Genomic DNA, 25,665 nt, shown 5'->3' on the forward strand with positions numbered 1-25,665 from the left:
GTGAGGTGAAGAGGCTGGCAGAGAGTGCTTTGTTTTCTGAGAAACCACTTGTTGTTGCCTGGAATAAGATATACCCGTGCCTATGAGAATCGGAGAGAGCCAGCTTTGCCAGCAGTTGTCAGGCTTTGTTGATGCTTCCCAGAAGAGTCTGAAGGGTGGTTGCTGTGGCACCCATTCTTCCCATGATGGGAGGACAACAGAAATGGAAAAAGATGTGGGGGACTGTAGTAGTCTCCAGGGCTATGTTTGGAGCCATATGAGTTGGTGTGACCTGGAAGGCATGAGCAGTTGAGACCATGTAATGGACTGGGTAGTCTAGTTGGGTCAAATCAGAGTAGCCTCACAGACCCATCTTTTTTTCTTGAAACATTTCTCATCTGGAGGACTTTGGGAATGGGATTTCTCTGTAGTGTATGAGAGTAGGACTTACTGTGAAGAACTTTGGATATATGTTATAGTCTTCTCTTGCTTCCTCCAGTCCTCTTCTTGGGGTATACCATGGGTTCACATTGTTCCCTGACAGGCCCAATTTGTTGAACATCTTCTGGGTCTTTCTTGATTTTCTTTTCACTTACCAACATTTACCTGTTCACTCTGGTATCTCTGGTCTCTCCAAATAACTGGAACTCATTTGGTAAAAACATTCATTCTCTTGTGTAGGGATAATGTTTGCATTCAAGGGGAGGATTCACGGTGTGTTGACTCAAAGAAATGGTGGCATTTGGGGCATGCCTTTGAGTAAATATTAAGATAGTGATATTACAGCGAAGTCATTATATGCATATTTTACCCATGGGAATTAAACTAATGCACTTTGCTGAAAGAAAAAAAACGGTCAAGAAACAATTGAAATACATTGAATATAGGTCCTAGAGTGAATGTGAGAGACAGGAGCCTGCTGTTTTAGGGAGATTTCATTTCCTCTCAGAGAGAGAGAGAGAGAGAGAGAGAGCGCGAGCAATTGGGTTTAACCACATGGCCTGTAAAATGCAGGCCGAGTACTTCCTTTGGAGTTTACCTGAAAAGGTAATAGTCTTTCCTAGAGGGCGGGGAAAAATTGGTTATCTTGAACTTAGGGTTGTACAGCATCGTATTGTATTTTATGAGGAATTACAGGGAATTTTCAAGGATAGTTTTGATTTTAATTTAATTACTTTGACTTTGGACTCTAACCTAGTTCTCTGTGCAATTAGATATGACTTTACAGTGTTGGGTGGCTGAGGGTAGGTCTTTCAAGGTCCCTGTGAGCTCCTTTGGATTTGGGACTGTGTAATATTCATCATTGCCAGAGGAGCTCAGAAAACATTTTTGTTGAGTGAAATCAGGAACGCACAGCTCCTCTGCCTGATGCTGCCTCCCCTCCGCTGCCCCACCATGGTCCCTAGAACAGATATAAATGGGGACATTTCTGGATGCCTTGGTTTAGAAGAGAGGAGTTTTACTGAGTGGTTTAGATTTTCTGTTGGAATTGGTTTATAAGTTACTGACCTATTGAGACAAACCCTTTCTTCCTACTTCTAAGGTGCTACCCTAGCCAAAGAAGGTAGCAAAGGGGAATTTGTTGAAAGTAGGATGATGGCATGTGTTTGAGATCCTATTATCTTTCTTTTTAATGCTGAACTCATATCTCCCATTCTGCAACAGGCCACCCTTGTCGTTAGAGATAGCTTTGGCATCCTGGGAATGAATGGCTCCACTTATTCATTTGCCCCTCAGAGGTGATTTTGAACACTGGGATTATGGATGACTCACATGTGAAAGTGTAATAAAAAGAAATGTTGTCCATCTCCCCCAAACTATCATCCTCCCGTCCACTTGTGCCCTTTCTGTCTCTTCAGCTGTGGTCCACTTGTGGCCTCAGTGATGATCCTGGTGCTTTATGCATAACTTGCCTAGTAGCTTACAAATAAGTGTCACGAAGAAAAGCTTTGCTGGTTTAGTACATGGCTTTGTTGATAACGATCCTGAGTATGTGGCATCTTGCTCTGTGCCTCATGGTATCACCATGGTACTTAACCGAAAAGACCCTGGTTTCTACAAGGTGTCTGCTTGACAGGGCAAGTTTAAGTAGAGATAATTACCACGGGAGTTGGTCTGTTTTTCATATTCCATTTATGGAAGCTCATTTGCTGCTCTCAGTAAATTTAGAAGCTCCTGTGTATGACTTCCAGACCTTCATACCAGGCACAAGTGTGATCTGACTGCTAACCCACTCATTCTGATGCTAGTTTTTTCTTTTTTTTTTTTCTTTTGGTATTTTTGTCAGCCTTATGGCCCAGTTTTATATTTTTATTTTTATAATGTGCCAATTAACCTTTGATTGTTGTATTCAATAAAATTATAGAAATGGAGGGACTCTTAGAGGTCATGAAATCCAGTATTCTTTAAACTTTTCTTTACCTCAAAGGGACAGAACCACTAATAAATGTAATTTATGCCACTATGTATGTATATCAGAGAAAAACTGAACTTGAAGTTCAGAGAGGGGCTCAAATGGGAGGCCAAAAGCTTCTTTGATTTCTCTACTTCCTTCCTATCCAACCCTTGAGGTATATGAATATAGCATCTGGGCCTCTGTGGAGCTCAATATGAAAACCACAGCTCTGGAGGTAATGGGTGTTTGGCTAAGTCTTAAATATTCCTAGCGTCCAGTTTGCCATTTATTGCTTCCTGAGGGTACAGTTTTAAAACAGAATGGCTCAAAGTTCTTCCTCGGCAGGAAGTAGTGTGAATTACTTATAGATACTCACCAGTTATCAAGAAGTTTATTGGATGTTGTTCAGCCCAACCGGTGGGCCCTGTTAGGTAGCACAGGCCAGAGCTGACCTGAGTGAAGGAGCAGTACTGGTTTTTCTATTTGATGACAAGTATGACCTATGGATGAGACTATTCATGTGGTAAAGAAGTTGGGATGTCTTCTGTGGGACAGGCTCCAACCATGTTGATCAGTGATTCTCAAAGTTTGGTCCCCTGGGCTAGTGGCAGCAGCCCCTATCACTTGTTAGAATGAAATTCTTGGCCTCTGCCCAGGCCTGCTGAATGAGAAACTTTGAAGATGGGGCCCAGCAACTGGTATTTCACAGGCTTTCTGGGTGTTTCTGCTCCAAGAGTGAAGATTGAGAACCACTACGTTTGGAGCAGTGATGGTGCCTGGGATGGCATGGGGGTATTTTAACACTGTTTCTCCTGTCCCCCTGCCTTCTAAAGTGATCTTTCTTGCTTTGCTGTGGACATTTGATGTTTTCTCCATCTTCTACAAAGTCCTCAGTGACTTTGTCTTCAAAACAAATACCATAGCTCTGGCTTCCAGTTAGGTAACTTTTACATGGAAATAGTTGAAGCAGCCACTAGATGTGTATGAACATTATGTTTTAGGCGTTACTAGGAAACCTGGTTGTTTATGAAAGGAAGTGGTCTTCTGCTGGACCAATCAGGGTCTCATTCATCTGGATATAGCTGTGATCATTCAGGCATTTTAGCTTCATGTCTCCAGTGAGGGTCTGTTGAAGGATTCCCAATGCAACACTTACATAACCATGATCATCTTATGTGCCTTAGCATTGCAAATCTGTTCCTTTTCTCTTGTGTCTCTCTGATTGACTTGGCAGTCATTCAACAGCCCATAGTTGGGGATTCCTAACGTAAAATCCAAGAACCATGCCTCATATCAGAAAAATATGACTTGCTTATATGTATGGATATGATTTTTGGTGGGTAGAGAGTCTGTAGCTTTCATCAGATTCTGGAAAGGATCTATGTTCTTCCCCACAGCCTCTCCTCCATTCCCCAATGCTGATAAACTATTACTTTAGCTGCTTTGGGATGGTAGTTGTAAGAAGTCTTCACAAGATGTGTAGCCATTTGAGGTAGACAAAGTCTCAGGGGGATTGGCAATCCTAGTGTAGCCTGCCTTGTGGTCTCCTCAAGTGTTAATGTTAATTCAGTGGAGTAAGACTGGTTCTTTTCCATTTCTGGGCAGGAGGCAGGGTGCACACTTGTTGTAATCAGTAACATGCTAATTCAGTAGTAGCAGGTATAGTTTCTTTAAAAAGTTGATCCTGTGAGGTATATAGAATAGAAAGATTAAAAAAAAATTTTTTTTTGTTTATTTGAGAGAGAGAAAGAGAGAGATAGCGAGCATGAGTAGAGGGGAGGAGTAGAGGGAGAAGCAGACTTCCTGCTGAGCAGGGAGCCTGATTTGGGACTCGATCCCAGAACCCCGGGATCATGACCTGAGTTGAAGGCAGATGCTTAACTGACTAAGCCCCCAGGAGTCCCTAGAACAGGAAGATGTTATCCCTGTTTATAGTTGATGACCCTAAGGCTTAGAGAAAAGCGTGAAATTATCACTAGGTTTACCCGTTGTCTCCAGACATTGGGCACACCCACTGGCTCCTGCTCTGGTTACTTCTGAATAGGCTTGGATGATGCCTAGACTAGTCTCAAAAGCTCATTGTGGATGAAAGACTTATTGTTTAAGTGTACCTAGAATCATTATTCTTTCTCTAAAGAAAATGAATCATGTTAAAATTGTGGATTTCTTTTTTGCTGTTCCTTATTTAAAAAATTTTTTTTATAGATCTCATCTCCCCACTTCACAGTCAAATATAAGCTGGCCCCAGCCCCTCTTCTTTTCTTCCTTCATAAAGATCATAGAAAATCCCACCTGATCTCATCTTTTTAGCATGTTGGGTCAGGAGAGGGCAAGTTATTGGCAGCTGGTAACATCACCTCCTTTTCATTAGATTGTTCTCTGGTTTTCAAAGACTAGTGACCTTGTAACTTATATTACACAGCCTTAAAATTGCACATAAAAGTTTGCTGCGGAAGAGTAGCAAATGTAAGATAAATTGAGAAGGTTAAGGGGAAAACTATGCTAAGAGCTTCTCATAAATGAATTCTCATCTTAAAAGCACAGTGATTTCTCCAAGTGACAAATTAACTTGAGAGATTGTGCTTTGCATTTTTAAGTAATTTGTGGTAGGGTAATTCCATTTGTGTTTAAGCTAGAGGCCAGAGCCTCACTTATTCTACTTGTGCTTTTTGTCTAATAGTGTAGAAAAGAAAGCTGTGTATGTGGATATTTAATTTACTTCTATTTTGTAAGAGCAGTGTGTCTGTGATTCAGTCGGTAATGAGATTCAGTGTGTTAAGGCAGGCTGGCATGTAAAAGGTGTCTGTACTGAGGGCTTAGGGCCAGAGCATTTTTTGAAAAGGAATATTTGTGCTTTGAAAACTTCTTGTAAAGATTCTTGTTCTAACTTTAATTACTCTTTCACTTCAGTAGGGTCACTGCAAAGGACATCAAGATGTCCGTAATTTCAGTTCCCTGGCATCAGGTGGGTATAAAAGGCTTTAGCGAGTGACGTGGTGGTTCGTTCTATCAAAGTTAGAGGTTTGATTATGACAATTAACTTTCAGTAGGTGACTCCTTATTTCTATCAGGAATATGCATATTAATGTCATTTAGACTTTCACTTTGAGCAAATGACTCCATATTTCTATCACAAATATGCATATTAATGTCATTTAGACCCTTTTGTTATTTAACATTCCTATTGATTTTAGGGTTTATACATCTGTGATTTGTTGAACAGCGGTGAGAATACAGAGAAGAGAATACAGAGAAGAATGCCTAGCATTCTTGTAGTTTGTCTAGTGAGAGCTGATCATGGAAAGTTCTTCATTCTTCCAAGTCACTGATGTCGGTAGTAGGGGTTTAGACTTGGTAATTAATAGTAGTATCTTTGCCCTCTGCATCTTTCTATTGAGCTTTTCATTTTCCTCCTTTGGCCTGTTGCCATATTGCATTTTTGCTCTAGGATCTTATTTTGTTGGACAGAGACAGTGGGCATGATATTACCTAATTGCCTCAGATGCTGGCTGGCGTAGACTTCATTTTTCAAAGTCAGAGTATGATACAGAAAATCACCTTAAATGAGATTTTTCAGTGTCTTGACCTAAGGGGACTCAATGAGTGCAATGTAGAGGAGATGAGGGGCAGGTGACAGGTTCAGGAGCTCTGGGCCATGTTCCAAATAGGTGGACTTTACATTTCTTGGAAGAAGCAGAAGACATTGAAGTACTTGCAGATAGGCAGGCATCTGGATTTCCCTGAATTTCCTTTTACCTCAGATTCTAATAATAATAATAATAATAATAATAATAATAATAATAACAATAATAAGCCCAGCACTCTGAATCTGTGCTTCCCACAGTGGAGCCTAGTATTACAGAGTCTATTTGCATCAACATAAAGAAGGTAAATGAGTTTCAATAGCCTGCCAGTCACCTGACCCAGAAACCATGTGTAACTTGAGTATTTTGAGGTTGTGTATTCACCTATCTGGACAGTTAGGGACTCTGGACATATGTAGGGTTAGGAAATACTTGTGTGATTTTAAAGGCTTACTGTTTATTGTAAAACATATTACACTTATGTTAGAGTCCATGACCTAGCTTCTGACTTCAAAATAGCTTTGCCTTAGGAACAGATGCCATGTGATTTCTCTCATAGGAAATTTAAGAAACAAATGACCAAAGGAAAGAAAGAGACAAAGCAAGAAACAGACTCAACTATAGAGAACACACTGATGGTCACCAAAAGGGTGGTGGTGGTGGGGCAGATGGGTGAAATAGGTGATGGGGATCACAGAGTGCACTTGTGATGCTCACCCAGTGTCGTATGGAAGTGTTGAATCATTATATTGTACACTTGAAACTAGTGTCACACTGTATATTAATGAAACTGGAAAACAAATTAAAATATAGCTTTGCCTTAATAATTGAAACAAGGCTTTTCCTTGCCAGTTGGCTTTTAATGTGTCTTTGAGGTCAGGATCTTTTGGTACTGTTTTAATAGAGGTAAAATTTGCATAATACAAATCCTGTGAATATTTCTTGTCAAGAGAATTTAAGAAAGGTTAATTGACTCAACAGTTGGTTCATTTATTTGAATTCAGTGGCTGATAGGCCAGGCTGATATAAAGCCAGGTCCTTGCCTTCAAGGAGATCATAACCTCCCAGGAGGATAAAAACATAAACAAATATTAAGAGAGGCATGTACAAGGTGCCCTGTGTCTGCGAAGGATGTTTATTGCACTTGCCTTTTTGAGCCTGCCTCTGAAAATGGTGGAATCTTTTCCTCTTGCTCAATTATTTTAGCCACCTGTCTCACTTTGTTGTCTTAATGTTTTCTGTTAGGGATTTCATATTAAGGTTAGAATCTTGTCAGCTTTTTCATTCTTAACTCTTCTTGCTTCTGAGACGCAAAGAAGGAAGCGTGAGTGGTGATGCCCTGTGTTGGTTTGTTTTCTAAGAACTATAAAGCATGTGCTTGATAGAACCTGATGTAAAAGTTGATACAAAAAAGGATATTTTTGAATGCTGGAGTATAAACTGAGATCCTACCAAGCTTATTTTTCCTGTAAGAAAATCCAGATCTGTTTGCTTATTTAAGCTAGTCCTATATTATATATGTTTCTGTCTCTATTGTATGTTCCAGCCACATCTCCTCCCCAAACGCCAAGCCAAAAGAGTCTATTTCCTGTCTTCTTTTCTTTGAAGTTTCTCAAACTTTATATTTCTTATTCTTTCTTTGTTGTTGTTGCTAAAATGTCTCATGTTTGCAAATGGTAATAGTATCTTCTACTTTGAGTGAGGGATTAAGTGGACAATACTTATAAAGATCTCTAAAATGCTTAAAGAAAGGACTAAATAAAATGAAATAGTACTATGCAAGGTGAATAAATTATTTTCTTATATTCGGCTGAGTTTTATGAAGGTGAATTTTTCTCAGTGCTAATCTCTCTTTAAGTTTAATACTGTGGCTTCTCTTTCTATGGTTATGCTTTTTAGACTCCCTCACTTCCCTATTCTAAGGCATTTCTGAACTGGTGCAATTGTCATTTTTTTCCCCTTAATTTTATAAAGTACGGTATCTTTTAAATGTTACTTTAAAAAATTCTTTCATGCCTCTTTCTTGGTCCATGAAACATAAAAAAAATGACTTCATGTGACTTCACTTTCATAATCTTACTTTATTAAAATCTTGCAACATGTTGGTCAAGTGCTAGCATATAATTTTCATAGTTAAATTTTAAACCTTAACCAGAGCTGTATTTTGCCTTTCTCTTTGTGAGTTGCTTAAAGGGCAAACTTATCTGGTTATACTTGCCAGTTTCACAGAAAGGTCCTTTCCTCCTTTCACTATCTGGACAGCCAAGAAAAGCAAGGGAACAATCAACAGACTGGTTTAAGAGAGCAAAAATTTGTCCAGTGCACTGGAATTTGCTTCCTCTCTGGTGTGAAAGCTTGTATTTGTGGTCTACAAAGTGATGTTGTGTAAAAATGTGAAGGACAGATGTTTACTTTGGCCTTGACCAAGGTGAGAATTCGAGGTGGGAGATTCGAGCTCCACATCGGAGGTGATTTGGAACATGACCAGTCTGCCAGTTTTGTTAGCCATCATTGAAGCAGAGACTAAGTGAAGGAGATATAATTTCACAACTCATAATATAGCTCTAAAATCTTTTTCCTTTTGCTTGATGTATTTTAAGCAGTTGAATACATTTTCCATAAATTTTACTGCCTTCCATTTATCTTTGAATAGAAGCCAATGAGAGAAATATTTAGGAGGTTATGAGCAACAATAGAATGAACTGTTAGAAAAAGTCCTTTTGTGGCATTCCTCAAGTGTGTGCTCGTGGAAAAATTACTGTAATTTGATAGTGAAATGTTGGAAAATGATTTTATTTACTATTTAGGAATAACATAAACGATCCTTGCTTTTTAAATTCGCAGGTTCAAAACATTTAGTTATGCCTCACTAGCTCAATCTTTGCTCATTATGCTTTACATTGATGGAATTAAATGCGACATATTGCAAGGTTGGATCAGCTTCACAGTTCTAAAATACAGAATTTGGCTGACTTCTGAAAAAAAATTTAAGATACTCTTTAATATCAAAAATGGAGATTTGTGAAATTTTGTTTTTGGCCTAAAGTTGGTTCAAGGAAGTATCCCAGTGATAGAGGAGGGAATAGACTTGAAGAATACCTACCTGTAAATTGTCCTTAAAACCAAAAAAGACTTTTGAAAGAGCAAATAATTTTTCAAAGCCACGTCCCTGGTGTCTGTACGGGCCTGTAAGGCGGCTAGTCTGTGGGGTGAGTGCACTTCTAGTACTTGTATCTGCCAGCACCAGTAGTAAACACATGTTTAATGGTATTCGGCCCCGAAGCATCCAGTTTTATCTTCTGGATATCCAAGGACATATGTGGACGAAGGTCAGAACTTCAGGATGCTTGCTGTGTGAGGTTCATAGGTGTTGAGAGAGGAGAGCTGCCCTAATAGAATGCTGATAGTTTTCTTTATTTTAAAATTTAAATTCAATTAATTAACATATAGTGTATTATTAGTTTCAGAGGTAAAGGTCAGTGATTCATCAGTCTTGTGTAACACCCAGTGCTCATTACATCACGTGCCCTCCTTAATGCCCACTATCCACCCCATCTCCGCATCCTGCTCCACTCTAGCAACTCTGTTTTCTAGAGTTAAGAGTTGCTTATGATTTGCCTCCTTCTCTGATTACAGCTTGTTTTATTTTTCCCTCCTTTCCTCTATGTTCCTCTGTTTTGTTTCTTAAATTCCACATATGAGTGAAATTAGATTATTTTCTTTCTCTGATTGACTTATTTCACTTAGCATAATACCCTCCAGTTCCATTCATGTTATTGCAATTGCAAGATTTCATTTTTTGATGGCTGAGTAGTATTCCCTTGTGTGTGTGTGTGTGTGTGTGTGTGTGTGTGTGTATATATATATCCCACATCATCTTTATCTATTCATTTGTCGATGGACATCTGGGCTCTTTCCATAGTTTGGCTATTGTGGACATTGCTGCTATAGACATTGGGGTGCACGTGCCCCCTCGGATCACTACCTTTGTATCTGTGGGGTAAATCCCTAGTAGTGCAATTGCTGGATCATAGAGTAGCTCTACTTTTAACTTTCTGAGAAACCTCCATATTGTTTTCCAGAGTGGCTGTACCAGCTTCTCTTCCCACCAACAGTGTAAGAGAGTTCCCCTTTTTCAGTTCATAGTTTTTAAGGAATTCTCTGGAGGCTATCTCCTGATTCTTTTGCTTATCTTATACAGGGACCATCTATGGTTTTCCTCTTTCAGTGGCATCAGTAACTTGTGCTTTAGTGTTCATAAGATTATATGAGCATTCTCTATGTCCTAAAATCACCTGTCATTTGTTTTAATGTTTAAGGGTAGGGAATTAAATCTCTTTAAACTTCAGTTTTATCATCTATCAAATGGATATTCATGGGGTGCCTGGCTGGCTCAGTCAGTGGAGCATGCTATTCTTGATCTCAGAGTTGTGAGTTTGGGACCCACGTTGGGTGTAGGGATTACTTTAAAAAATGGGTATTCATTCATTCATTCATGTGGTCATTCATTCATTTGTTCAACAGACATTAAGTAGGATCTGTGTGCCAGGGAAGTGCTGGGAAGTAAGCAGTGATCAAAGCAGACAAAACCCCTGCATTTGGTGAGTTTATATTCTATAGGGAGAAATGGAATATAAATTAGTAGAAATGAAATATAACGTATTTTAGATGGAAACAGTTGCTCCAAAGAAAAATGAAACAGGGTTGGCGTAGAATGACGCAATTAGAAGGTGGTTTCTTTCTGTTTTATTTGAGGTAAATAGGGAAGGCCTCTGTACTGAGGTGACATGTAAGCAGAGACATAAATGGAGAGAGATGTTATATGAAGGTATCTGGGGATAGGGGATATCAGGGAGCTGCAGGTCTGCCTGACACTATACTAGTGCTTGCTCAGCATGAGGTGAGAGCAAGCATGGTGTGTTTGAGGAGCAGTGGGGAGGAGAGCAGAAGTACAGTGAGTGAGGGCTAGGGCAGCCATGATAGCAGTACCCATCTTGTAGGGCTGCTTTGAGAAAACACTCACTCAATTTAGTATGTACTTTGCACACATTAAAAGAATAATATACCATAACATATAAGGAATGTTTTAGGAGTGCAAGAAGGACTCAGTAGTATGACATTCATTATCTCATTAAATATCAATAACAAAAATCATATCATTTTTATGGAAAATCCATCTGATAAAATTCAATATTTATTGATCTAAAACCCCCTCAAAATAGAATAGGAAAACATCCTTAGTAAAATAAGGTATGTCTGTCTCAATCCAAAAACCATCTTAGGGGTAATAGGAAATTTGAGAACATCCCCATGGAAGTCAGGAACAAAATAAGAATGCCCACTATTTTTACTGTTTATTAATGGTGTTTTGGAATCACAAGTCAAGATAGTTGGACAAGAGAAAGAAAATAAAGTTATAAAGGTATAAAACCTAGAAAGGTAATAAATGAATATTCTTTGCAAATGATAGGAATATATGACTAGAATAAAAACTAATTATAAAGATAATATATGAATATGCCTGGATACAAGGTAATATGTCAACATTTATAGCTTTCATATATACCAACAATAACTGATTTGAAGATATAGTGGAAGAAAAGACCAATAGCGTAAAAAGAAAAACTATCTCAGAATAAACTTAAATATATATGATATATATGAAGGCACTTAATCCTCCTGAGGGATACAGAAAAGACATGAAATGGCCTGTCATATTCTTGGATATAAAGATACCAGTTCTCCTTAAATTAATGTGTATGTTTGATGTAGTTCCAATGATGTAGTTCCAATATATATATATATTTTTGGTGGAGGTTAGTAAAGAAGTTTATTCTATGTTCACACGGAAAAATAAGTACAAATAGCTAGGACAGTTCTGAAAAAGACATTTAAACATACTGTAAGGTGTTGCACCTAAGTGGCTCAGTCTGTTAAGCATCCTACTCTTGGTCTCAGCTCAGGTCTTGATCTCAGGGTTGTGAACTCAAGCCCTGCTTTGGGCTCCATGCTGGTTGTGGAGCCTACTTAACAAAACAAAACATATTGTAAGGCTACAATAATTGAAACATTGGTATTACCAAATACCATATTTGTCATATGATAAAGATGGCCTTTCAGATTAATTGGAGAAAGATGCTCGATTCAGTAAATAGTAGTGGGATAAGCAGGTAACTATTTTAGAACGGTACCTTAAATGTTAAGCCAAAATCTATATAACACAGAAATTAAAAAAATAAGTTCTAGAAGACAACATGAGAAACTTATTTTATAATCTTGAAGTACATAGGGCCTCTTTAAGTATGACAGAAAATTGAGAAGCCATAAAGGAGATAGATCAACTTGATCATATTACCACCCCCCCTAGAAAAAAAAAAAAAAAAAACTAACTGAAAAAATCAGCATAAGGAAACGCAGAGAACAAGAAAATTGGGGAAAATGTTTGCTTTTCGTATCACAAAGTGGGACTAATTTTTCTAATACAGAGCCCCTACAAATTCATAAGAAAAAGTCCAGCCATTCAGTAGAAAATGGACAGAGGATACAAATAGTCTTCTGCAGAGAAATGACAGTGGCTTCTACACGTATGAGAGGATGCTTAATCCACTCATTAAAGGAGATTTGCATGTGACAACCATGTGGAAGTACCATTTACCACTAGTAGATGGGTTCATAACCCACACTGTAGAGAGTATGAATGCAACACAATAGCCTCTTTAGTGGGGCAGTTTGGCAAAATCTGTCATAAGAAGAATCTTGTATCTTTTGACTAGAAACTTCAGTTCTAGAAATTTATCCTAGAGGGGGCGCCTGGGTGACTCAGTCAGTTAAGTGTCTGCTTTTGGCTCATATCATGATCTCAGGGTCCTGTGATCTAGCCTTGTGGTGTGTGTGTGTGTGTGTGGCAGGGGGGTGGGGTAGGGGTGGGAGTGAGGGTCATTGCTCAGCGGGGAGTCTGCTTCTCCCTCTTCCTCTGTCCCTCTTCCCTGCTTGTACTTTCTTTCTCATTCTGTCTCAAATAAATAAATAAAATCTTAAAAAAAGAAATTTATCCTCGATTCGTGCATACTATGATTATATCTTACAAGTACATACATATTGCATGCATGAAAAGATGATTTATGTACAAGATAATTATTGTAGGAGATAAAGATTGGAAGCAGCCAAAATGTTCATCCACGGCAACTGAATAAATACATTGTTACATCTGTATGTTGGAAATTGTGCTGTCAAAAAAATTCCAGGGAATCTTTATGCATTGTTTTGGAAAAATTGCCAGCGTATGTTTAGTGAAAAATGTAAAGTACAGAACAGTGTATATTGTATTGTTTATTTGTGTTGAAGTGTTTTGCTTGTTTATGAATACTTACAGCCTCTGGGGAGGGTAATTTGAATTTGAAGACACCTCCACCCTTCTCAAAAAAAAAAAAATTGCATGTAGAGCACAGTGCCTTGCATTTAGCACTTATTGCATGTTGGTGGTGGTGACTTTCATTTTAATTATAGGGTTCCTTTATCTCATGAATTGATTTTTAACAGTTGGGTCTGGAAGAGGAAACCCATCTTTCTATAAATGCTGCTTAATAAGGATCATACTCATGTTATTCATCACAAATGCTAAATGTGCTTCCTGAAATATGTTTCTTGGAGGATGTCAGTACAAATTCTGCAACCGAAGATGTCAAATATGATTGGGGAACGTTGGATTAAAACTAACCAGGCTTCTTTCCTGTAGGTTTTCTTTTAGCCTTAATACACATAATGTGCTTTGTGAATATTCCAGAAGGATATTTAGAAGGCAGTGTTTTCCAGATTTATTTGAGTGCAGAGCTTTAAACAGCAATGGTTACTACTTTTTTTTTTTTTTTTTTTCTTTAAGAAGCATCTTTTGAGTAGTTGTCATTTTGGGAAACAGCACTTTAATACTTAGATTTTTGTTTTGTTCACCTTCATTGTTCATTTTAATAAACTTCTATTTTTGATTCATTTCTAAGATGCCTGTCGTCTCTCCTGGCCTGCTTTTCCTTCTCTGTGAGTTACTACAACTCACAAATTTGTTTCCTGGTTGAGATCTTCCCAAAGTCATTCAACTTACACTGGGTTTCTTGGAGTAAAGAAGAGACTCTATATAACTGGTGTAAAATCTCAGGGATTGATTGAATGGAAATTGAAGATTGCAGCTTGATTTGATTCCGGTTTTCCCAAAGCTTCAAAAGTTTTGCTGTTCAGGGGAAGGAATAAAATCAACTTAATGGGTAGAAGAGTTGAGGAATTGTGAGCTTAATGTGTAGAAGATAATATCACTGTGGGTCAGAAGATATGGGATCCAGCTATTTACTTTTTTTAAAAAAAGATTTTATTTATTTATTCGTGAGAGACAGAGAGAGAGGCAGAGACATGGACAGAGGGCAAAGCAGGCTCACCATAGGGAGCCTGATGCGGGACTTGATCCCAGGACCCTGGGATCACAACCTGAGCCAAAGGCAGACGCTCAACCACTGAGCCACCCAGGAGCCCTTCCAGCTATTTACTTTTGAACAGGCCCCTTAACTTTTTGTGCTTCATTTTTATCATCTGTGAAATTCAGTGATTGGATTTAAGTTCATTTTAAGGCTGAGTTATTATATGCTAAATGGAATCAGTGAAGATTGTAGGACCATGTAGAGTATTTTTTTCTACTCTACAGTTTTCACATGTGAATGTATTGTATCTCAGGTCAGCTCTTTGGGAAAATGAAATTATTCAGTAATTAGCACATAGTCAGTTGCATGTATTTGAGTGAACTTGTTGAACTTTTTTTGAGACTTCTATTTTGATTGATTGATTTAATTACCATCTAGGAAAGCACTTGATTATAACAGAGGCCAATTAATATAGTGCTATGGATAAATCCACACCTCCTGTGTAAATCCCTGCATCTGTTTTACTGATTATAGGGAGAAATTTATGATGTGGATATTAATTATCCCCCCTCCCCAGTGTTCATTTGGTGGTTTTTCCATGCTTTTTGTGTACTCCTGCTTATTAGCAGATTTCTGAACTCAGCATAGCTGAAGTCTAAATTCATTGAATTTATGCCATCTGGAAATGAGCTTTAAAATTTGTTCTTCTGTTGAAATTAGGGATGTGACATGGCTGTTACACAGGAGTGTAAGCCTGAATTTGATTTCATTATATGGAGGTAGGATATTTTGTTAGAAGTAGAGCACTTGCCTGAGCAGAGATTGAGTGTGACTGAGTTGTTAACTGCCAACTTCCCCTGCCTTTTTAGTAGGAGAAATATTTTGTTTTTAAATGAGATGACAACCAAGAGAATTATCAAGACTCCGTGAATTTTAAAAACGTCCTTTCAATCTACTCGAGTTCTGTTTAACCTTGCTTTCGATGTCATTCTGTGCATTACTGTCAAAGGACTCGGCTTCTTTTGAAGTTCCAAAGTGTTGCTGCTGGCGGAATCATGATGGTGAAATATAAGTGGTTCTCAGTACAAGCCCTTACTGATACACAGCAATGCCTTATTACCTAAGTAAAAGCATATGAGTGAGTGCTTAAAAATGTTGCGTGTAAGGAGAGAATATATGATAATGGACACTAAGATGGGAGAAGTATTTCTCATGAATTAGAGATGCCCTTTCATAATTCAACAGTCACAGGATGAAGAAAGGCTCGAAATCACCTGAAAAGCATCTGGAGGCAATCTGTAATTCTTAAGAGGCAAGTAGAAGAGCCTGTATCTCTCCAGTACACGATGATAAAATGCTGGGTTTCTGGAAAAAGTAGCATTCCATTCCTTGTCAAATCTTTTGCAATTAAATGCCTAAGATTTGGTTATGAATTTAACTGTGTTGTTCCAGATGCTTAACAAATGATTAATTGATTAGAATGAAGAAGGCAGACTTGAAGGTACTGAAGATTGATTGATTAATTGCTTGATTTTAGAGAGAGAGTTTGTGCACGAGATCCCAGGATGGGGGTGTGGGGTGAGGGGCAGAGGGAAAGAGAATGAGAGGGGATCTTAAGCAGGCTTCACGCCCAGCACAGAGCCTGATGTGGGGTTGATCTCATGGTCCTGAGGTCATGACCCCAGCCCAAATTAAGAGTTGGATACTCAACTGAGTCACCTAGACATCCCCAAATTTTGATATTTTTAAACAACAAAAATTCAACTGAATAAATTTAAAGACCAAATTGGCCTTTTTCAACTGATTTATGAATTGGGCAGCATCCCATCTAGCAATCGAAAGGAACTTCACAGTGCTGTAGAAGAAGAAAGGTTTTTAAAGGCAGAAAAGGGGGTCAGGAAAAGGAAATTATTAACAAAGAATACATTGTTTCAGGCAATATTGTCTTCCTAAGGGAGATGGAAGGGGTCTGTTAGGTGGATTATCTCACTAGTGCTGTTCAGCTAATTCCATATTGACTGGTTGAAGGTTACATTCCTGGGGGGATGGTGAGGGGTTGAAATGTAATTAGGTTAGGTATTAAGTCTTGTTTGCTGACATGGGATTTAGCACAAGTGATTCCATTTATGGACCTGCTGTCTCCTTTTTAAGGATATGAAGAATTTGTTTATTTGCATATAAAATGTTACTTTTTATTCTTCATGTCTCATGCTCACTCTTCTTTTGCCTGGTCACTACAACCACTCTGCCCAGTTTCAAAGATTTAGGCCATACTGAGGTCTCCCTTCCATGATCCCCCATTTTTTCCCCCTTTCATTAAGCATTTTTTATAAGAAAAGGTATTACGTTTTAAGTCTTTGAGGCATTTGTAGGTCATACTCACACACAACCTCTAACAGTGACTTCTGGAAAACCATCTTTTAATATATTGGAATGTTGGAGAAAAATTCTCGCATTAATACATGGGCTCATCTTTGTTACACAGAGATTTTGAAAAGATGTATTTGTTATACTAGACTCTGACTTGAATTACCTTAACTCATCTAAGTTGGGAACGTAGTTTACTTAATATTTATAACTATATCGGAACAAATTGCATCTTATTTTTTGCTTTTGCATAAGTAGTTGTGATTATGTGTAATTATAACATAGCACTCTACTTTTTCTTTAAATAATAAGTGATATTTTCCATTTTATTATGAACTCATGAAAGTTTTTACTGGCTGACAAAATCATGGTTAAGTAAATCATGCGTGTCAAATTTCTTAACTCTCCCCCAGTTGTTGGGCATTTAAATATTTTCCATACTTTAAATTGAAGTGTGTGTGTGTGTCTTTTTCATTTTAATTCCAGTTTAGTTATCGTACAGTATTATATTAGTTGCATGTGTTCAGTATAGTGATTCAACATGCCATGTAATACCTTATGCTCATCAGGACAGGTGTCCCTCTTAATCCCCATTGGTGTGGTTTAAAGTGGTGGCTGGGGGGCTCAGTTGGCTGAGCATGCGACTCTTGATTTTGGTTCAGGTCGTGATCTTGGGGTCATGGGATAGGGCCCCATGTCCAACTCCAAGCTCAACAGGGGGAGTCTGCTTGGGATTCTCTCTTCTCTGCCGTCAATCTCTCTAAAATAAATAAATCAATCTTAAAAAAAAAAAAAAAAAAAAGGAAGTGGTGGGGTTCAGAGCCAACAGCCAAGAAAGAATTCTTGAGACATCTTTGGTGTAAAAAGTTGGCTATTATTATAATAATAGCCTTATTAAAGGGTGGAGACAGTACTTTTTGCTTATAATTTCCTTTATGATAGATAAAGGTAAGTGCAGTCTGAGGAGAATCCACTTCAGTGTACTACAAATGGTGGTGAAAGGGAGGGGGAAAACTAGAGAATCTTAATCTGGGTTTTGTAATTTATTAATGATTGCAGGACATTTTTTATTCCTTTCTATAGATTTTGAAAGTCTTCTGGGAGTTTCCAGCAGTGCCAAGAGTTGGAGAAATCTTTTCTGTTCCTCTGATACAGTGAAGTGAGCAAATACAGCCCAGCAGTAGGCTACTGAAGAGAGCAATCACGGGTAAGGTCTTATTACTATTGAGATGAGTTTAGTGATATTCAATAACATGCTTTAAAAAAAAAGCCTACTTGAACTCACATGTCCAAGTGAACATTATTTTGTTCAAAGTAGTTTATCTAAGAAGCTGTCCTCTGCTCAAAACATTAAAATTTATTTGTTTATTTTTTGGAACAACATCTTGATCCTCTGGTCTCATTTTCTGGCATATCTCAACCCTGGAGGTGGGTATATTTGGGAAGTAGTCTAAACTCCTTTAGAGGTAGGGTGATGAATTTGGGGGCTCTAATATTGATTAAAAAGCAGAAGGTGCAATAATACAATGAAAACCATTTTCCTTTCTGTAATTTGTGTATTTGAAGGCTTATACGCTGTATTGAAAGTTAATTCTAAAAAGAGATGACTCTAGGTTTCAAACAATGGTAGTATTGTTAAAATAGGCAATAGGGTTTGGAGCTTACAGAGAGAAGCATGTGCTATTTATTTGGCTATGTAAATGTTGGCACTCTTTCTTATTAAAATCAGTCAGTCTGTCATCACTGTAGAAAGGGCTCCTGTACTGATGAGGTTAAATAAGATGAGATCTAAACTTCCTTATAAGGCATATCTCTGAGCCATTGTAATTTGCATCTTACTGGTGGTGTGTTTTGCGCTATTACTTCAAGTGTTATTAGAGTGCTTGTTAAAGATGCACATTAAAATTCAAATTATTAGGCCCCAATCTAATGGGTCAGAATCAGAACTGTACGGAGAAGAAGGTTTGGGAATCTGCATTTTACAAGTACCATCAATGACTGACACTCTCAATGTAGTAAAATCATACTTCTATCTCATCTTTGTATTTTTTTATGTAAAGGTGTTGCATAGTTATTTCCTTGATTTTTGCTTTGAATAAAACAACACAGGACTATATTCTCAAGTTGCTTATTATTAGATCAAATTGAGAATGTAATTGAATAAAACTGTACTTTGAACTTTATGTCTAAATTCAAAACGGATATATTTTTTTTCCTTAGATGCAAATGGATAAATCTGTTTTTGACATCTAAATGCCAAATACTAAATTTTATGAAATACCTGCTGTTCAAATTTGCTAATAAGTTGTACCTTAGCTCTCTTACTCAAATGTGGATGGTTAAGAGGAGTGGGTGGGCATCAGGGGTCCCTGGAATCTATGCTACACTCACTTGGCATCCAGCCCAGCATTTTCCTTTCTTCTTTTTTTAAAGATTTATTTATTTTTTGTTTTAGAGAGAGAGTGCTCGAGACAGTGGTGTCTCGAAGAAGAAAGAGAGGGAGAGAGAAAATCCCAAGCACACTCCCCGCTGAGTGTGGAACCTGTTGCAGGGCTTGACCCGGGGCTTGATCTTACAATCCTGAGATCATGACCTGAGCTGAAATCAAGAGTTGGATGCCCAACTGACTGGGTCTCAACCCAGCATTTTTCAGGAAACATCATGTGGAAAGTGTTGCTGTGTAATTTGTGATTCAAACAGAAAAAATACTTTGTAGTGTCCTGAGATTTTGTGAAGCTCTTTGAACCCCTCAAATGAAAGGGAGTATTAACATGAAATGAAATAGTAGCCTTTGATATGAAGTTATTTTCATTACCATGGATATTCTTTAGTAATGGTTCCTATAAATTCATTAATTTTAGGGAATGCGAGCCTTGTGTATAAAGTGTCATTTTTTAGTTATTTTCAAGTGTACAGATTATTCCTTTACTTTAAAAGATACACACAACTATTCTGTGCATGTTGATATTGAGAGATAATGCACTTTATGTAAAATAAAAACGTGACTGTAGATTTCTAAGTAAAGGCTATTACCTTGAGAGGATTGTTTCTTAAAATATTTAATTTATTGGCATGAAGTCTTCCATTAAGTTTATACTTAAAAACTGTGTTAAAATGCACAACATAAAATTTACTGTTTTTACCATTTTTAAGTACATAGTCAGTATTGTTAAGTATGTTCACGTTGTTGTACAGCTGATCTCCAGAATGTTTTCATCTTGCAGAACTGACACTATACTGAACAGTAACTCCCCATTTACCCCTTCCGTCAGCCGCAGTTGTCTTTTTGTTACTGGCTTATTTCATTTAGAATAACATTCACCGTGTTGTAGCATGTGTCAGAACTTCCTTATTTCTTACGGCTGAGTACTATTTTACCACATTTTGTTTATCCGTTCATCAGTTGATGGACTTTTGGGTTGCTTCAACTTTTTTTTTTTTTAAGATTTTATTTATTTATTCATGAGAGACACGGAGAAAGAGGCAGAGACATAGGCAGAGGGAGAGAAGCAGGCTCCCTGTGGGGAGCCCAATGCGGGACTTGATTCCTGGACCCTGGGATCATGACCTGAGCCAAAGGCAATTGTGCAGCCGTGGAACCACCCAGGTGTCCTGAGTAGCTTCAACTTTTTGGCTATTGCGAATAATGTTGCTGTGTACATGGTGTATAAATATGTATGAGTCCCTGATTTCAGTTATTTTGGCTGCCTATATCTAGAGGTAGAATTGCAGGATCAAATGGTAATTCCATTTTTGATTTTTTGAAGCCCTGTTTTTCACAGCAACTACATCATTTTACATTCCCACAGTTCTAGTTTCTTTACATCTTCACCTACACTGGGTTGTTGTTTTGTTTGGTTGTTTTTGATAGCAGTCATCCTGATGGGTTTGAGGTGGGATCCTGTGGTTTTGATTTTCATTTCCCTAATGATTAGTGATGTTAAAGATCTTTCATATGCTTGTTGGCCATATGTGTATCGTTTTTGGAGGAATATTTAGTCATGTCTTTTGTCCCTTTTTTAATCGAGTCATTTGTCTTTTTGTTGTTGAGTTATAGTTTTTTAAAAACATATTCTGATATTAACCCTTTATACAGTATATGACTTACACATATTTTTTCCCATTCTGTGGGCTGCCTTTTCACTCTTTTTTTTTTTTTTTAAGATTTTATCTGTTTATTCATGAGAGACACAGTGAGAGAGGCACAGACACAGGCAGAGGGAGAAGCAGGCTCCCTGTGGGGAGCCCGATGTGGGACTCGATCCCAGGACCTCAGGACCACAACCTGAGCCGAAGGCAGACACTCAACCACTTAGCCACCTGAGCATCCCTCAGTCTGTCCTTTGATGCACAGAAGTTTTAAATTCTGTTGTAGTTCAGTATGTCTATTTTCACTTTTGTTGCCTCTGCAAATCAATGTCATGAAGCTTTCCTCCTCCCTGTGTTTTCTTCTAAGAGTTTTATAGCTTTAGCTGTTATTTTAGGTCTTTGATCCATTTTGAGTTAATTTTTGTATATGGTGTAAAGTAAGGGTCTAACTTCATTCCTTTGCATGTATCTGATTTTCCCAACACTATTTGTTGAAGTAAAGTTTATACTTTTTAAAAATTTATTTATGATAGTCACACAGAGAGAGAGAGAGAGAGAGGCAGAGACACAGGCAGAGGGAGAAGCAGGCTCCAGGCACTGGGAGCCCTACGTGGGACTCGATCCTGGGTCTCCAGGATTGCGCCCTGGGCCAAAGGCAGGCGCCAAACCGCTGCGCCACCCAGGGATCCCTATACTTTTTTTTTTAAAAAAAGATTTTATCTATTTATTTGAGAGCGAGAGTGAGCATGAGTGGGGTAAGAGACAGAAGCAGATTTCCTGTTAAGCAGGGAGTCTACTCGGGGCTCAATCCCAGGACCCTGAGATCACGACCAGAGTGAAGGCAGCCATTTAACTGACTGAGCCACCCAGGTGCCCCAGCAAAGTTTATACTTTTAATTAATCAATAAATTAATTTTAAAGGTTTTGTTTCTTTGAGAAAGAGAGTAGAGCAAGAGAGAATATAAGCAGGGGGAAGGGCAAAGGGAGAGGGAGAAGCAGACTCCCCACTGAGCAGGGAGTCCAATGCTGGGCTCAATCCCAGGACCTCAAGATCATGACCTGAGCCAAAAGCAGACTTTAACCATCTGAGCCACCAGGCACCCCAAAGTTTATACTTTTAAAGACAGTTTAAGGAGGTTAAGGAAAAGAAAAGCAGAAGATTATAAATGGCTGCGTTGTATCTATATAGGAATTCCCAGAAAGTCCTCTGTAATTAAGAAGACATTTGAGAAACAAAAGGGTACTGCATAGATTTGAAACCCACTTCAGACTGAGATTTAATAAATACAGGTTGGCATAGAGCCTGTGTTTAAATTTTGCTTGTTGGTTGGTAGGCGGTGACTTCTTATATTTGGGCTTTGATTACTGTAAACTCCTGAGTTTTGTTTTTTAGGTATGGGTGTGTATGTGTATGTGACCTATTACAGAGTTTTTCCCAATTAACTCTGGCCAATGAGGGATCTTCTCATGTTTTAGGGAGCTTTGGTTTCAAGATAATGAACAGCATCAACTTTTTCGTGGTAAAGAATAACCAGTACTGAATCCTGGGAAAAACCTTTAACCAGCTCAAACCATTCACCTGTCTGTGTAGCGGAAGTTATTTGGAACCTGTTTTTGCCTCTTAGCTGTAAAAAGCAGTATATGTGTTGACAGAATGATATTTACGCTGGTTTTGAAAAGGTCAAAACCCGGATATTGTATCCTTAGCAGTGAGGTTATTTTTGGGAGGTGAGGAGGGTATTGGGCGCCAAGTGGGAAGAATATAAAAGCAAATATATGGGACTGAGAGGAAAGCCTGGGCCAGAGTACTTAGAAAGTAGAAGGAGCAGCTAGGTGGGTGTAGGAGTCACATGGCTAATGAAAGGACACTTAGGTGTAGGTGTATTACCTTCTTCGGAGGAAATGATAGCAGATGCTAAAGGTAGCACAGCAAGTACCACAAATGAAATGAGTTTGAAAGGAGTTGGAGACAATATGATATAAAATGTGTCTGATGGTCCTGAGGAGATGCTGTCGTTGGAATTCATCCTGGAATTTGGATTTTGAATGTGTTCTCAGAACGGCGGCGAGACAAATAGCAGGTAGATAGAGGCAATTATAGATATCCTGAGCTGTTGAGAGAATTACATATTTGAATATAGTATTTCAGGGTTAAGACTTATCTACATGAGAAAAGAGTAGCAGGTAGAGCAGCACTAGAATGCTATCTTTCTGATGTAACACCGGATATCTGAGTCATGCAGGATTGGGGCAATGACTGAAGAATGTTTCTCTGTGGCTCCCATGGCTTTGTGTGGGACCAGTGGGAAACCATTTTCAAAAGTGGTTTTGAATTAAAAAAAAAAATCTAGCCTCAAAACTGGTTTGGGACTAGATTTCCTGAGTAACCAAAACAAAGAGATACCTAAGATGACTTATAGTCAGATAATCAAACCACCTATCTAATGTTATCATTCTGAAATGTGTTTATTTTGCATGTACCTTTTCTTAATTTATAGATTTAAAAATCATGATCTACCTTTACCTTCTTTGTGAATTTAGAAATTTTATTTATTCAGTTATTTTTTATTTCTTCACATGTTCCATGACCCTTGTAATTTCATTCTAGCTTAGTTTGGATCTTTCCCAGCTCTGTATGTGTCTTGTAGTTTACCAGAATGGTTTAGAACAAATGTATGTAATTTATATTTGGTCATGTTTTCTATTTCATTTCAACATCGTTCCTGAAACACATTACATTTACTTGGTCTTTAAGGGTACAGGGCTGCAGTGAATTGATGTACACAGAGACAAGTCTCTAATGACTCTAGTGCAGACCAGAAGTTGTTGACATGTGGTCCCCAGATGAACAGCAGCAGCTTCACCTGGTCACTTGTTAGAAATGTAAATTCTTGGGTTGAATCAGAAACTCTGAAGATAGAGCTCAGATATTTATATTTAACAAAATCCTCAGATGATTCTGATGCATATTAAATTTTGAGAAGTGCTGTAGACACTCTCATTAGCTATGTACTATTGTCCAAGTCATTCATATTCTTTAGCCCTTGGTTTCCTGATCAGATAAATCAAGGGTTAAGGGTTCTTTATTTTTTTTTTAAGATAGATTTATTTATTTATTTATTTATTTATTTATTTATTTATTTATTTATTTATTTATTTATTTATTTATTTATGATAGAGAGAGAGAGAGAGAGAGAGAGAGAGAAGCAGGCTCCATGCTGGGAGCCCGACGTGGGACTCGATCCTGGGACTCCAGGATCGCGCCCTGGGCCAAAGGCAGGCGCCAAACCACTGAGCCACCCAGGGATCCCCGGGTTAAGGGTTCTTGAATATTAGTGTGCACATGAATTATCTGGTGAGCTTATTTTAAAAATTTCAAAAACCGGTAAATTTTTTCTAACCTCATACCCTGACATTCTGATTCAGATCTTAGACGACTCCACTATCTGCTTTTTAGCAAGTTCTTATATCTGTGATCTGAACCAGTGGATGTCTCTGAGTTTCCTTCAAGTCCCAAAGTAATAAGATTTAAAATGGCTTTTTTGGGGGGGTTCAATAACTGAAGGCTTGGGAACCAGAACTTTTTTTTTTTTTTTAAGTTTTTATTTATTTGACAGAAATTGGGTATGTGAGCATGAGAGGGCAGAGGGTCAGAGGGACAGGAAGAAGCAGACTCCCTGTTGATCAGGGAGCCTGATGATCACCCGGGGCATGATCCCAGGACCCTGAGCTGAAGGCAGAGGCTTAACCTGCTGAGGCACCCGGATGCCCTGGCCAGAACTTTATTTGCAAAATGCAGTTTGGATTATTTTTCACTGAAGCCACTATGTTCTGACTTCCTTCCTTGAAAAGCCTTATTCTTTCTTGTTTACTTAGATTACTGTAAGAGATTTTTCTGAGGCTTATTCTCATAGGATAGGCAGTTTGCCCACTGAAAGAGCTTTCTGACTCTTGTAGACTTGGAGACTTTATTATGTGGTTCTTTTAGATAATTTATAAAAATAATTCATAAACTCTAAACACTGGCTCTCAGGCAATACTGTTATTTATTCAGATCTTTTTGTTCCTACTCCTTATTTCTAATCTCTGAGTTTATTCCGTAGGTGTGATACACTTCCCTCTTCTGATTTTTTTTTAATATTCTCTTGCTGAAAAATCCTTTTTTAAAAAAATATTTATTCATGAGAGACACAGAGAGAGAGAGAGAGAGAGAAAGAGGCAGAGACACAGGCAGAGGGAGAAGCAGGCTCCATGCAGGGAGCCTGATGTGGGGCTCGATCCTCTGTCTCCAGGATCATGCCCTGGGCTGAAGGCGGCCCTAAACTGCTGAGCCATCTGGGTTGCCCTCCCTCTTCTGATTTTTGAAGGAGTTCAGATCAAGCTTCCCTAAAATGTGCCACTTTGGCATATGGGTTACTTTGACCTGGATTCAGTCAAGGCCCAAGAAGACTCCCCCCTAAGCTGCCTAAAAGAATTTATATAAAGGGCTTGGTCCAGGAAGAGAACTGTCACCAGAGATAACTACAAGGAATATGGTCTACGTGTGGTAAGCTGTGGGGAAGGTCTGGAGATCAAGTTTCTTTTTGTGTCCCACTTTCTTTGCATAGCATGGAAAACATTTGTTTACCAAATATTAGCTCTTCCCATCTTTCTATAAATTATCTTTCTCCCCTTTGAAGTCTCAGACCCCTGCCCCCTTCTCCTTAGCTCAGAATGGTATAGAAGCCTCAAATACTCAACTGCCTGTGGGTCACATGTTTTATGGGGCTTCTGAATGTATTTAATGAAATTTGTTTTTCTCCTGTTAATCAGTCTTATGTCAATTTATTACTAGACCAGCCAAAAGAAT

At 38.3% G+C, this 25,665-nt stretch overlaps 1 protein-coding gene across 9 annotated transcripts in view; it reads left to right on the forward strand.

The window, feature by feature from the left end:
* FAM160A1 (family with sequence similarity 160 member A1) overlaps window positions 1-25,665 on the forward strand; it is a 232,600-nt gene that overhangs the window by 49,334 nt on the left and 157,601 nt on the right. For 8 of the 9 annotated variants that reach the window (XM_038559018.1, XM_038559020.1, XM_038559023.1 and 5 more), the window contains one exon: window positions 17,811-17,934. The gene's annotated coding sequence lies outside the window, so the exon portion shown is untranslated. Of the gene's footprint in view, window positions 1-10,483; window positions 10,560-17,810; window positions 17,935-25,665 lie in introns of those variants that run through there. The other variant, XM_038559021.1, reaches the window with a different exon arrangement.

This window comes from Canis lupus, chromosome 15, assembly GCF_011100685.1.
Source record: "Canis lupus familiaris isolate Mischka breed German Shepherd chromosome 15, alternate assembly UU_Cfam_GSD_1.0, whole genome shotgun sequence".
Taxonomy (NCBI): Eukaryota; Metazoa; Chordata; class Mammalia; order Carnivora; family Canidae; genus Canis; species Canis lupus.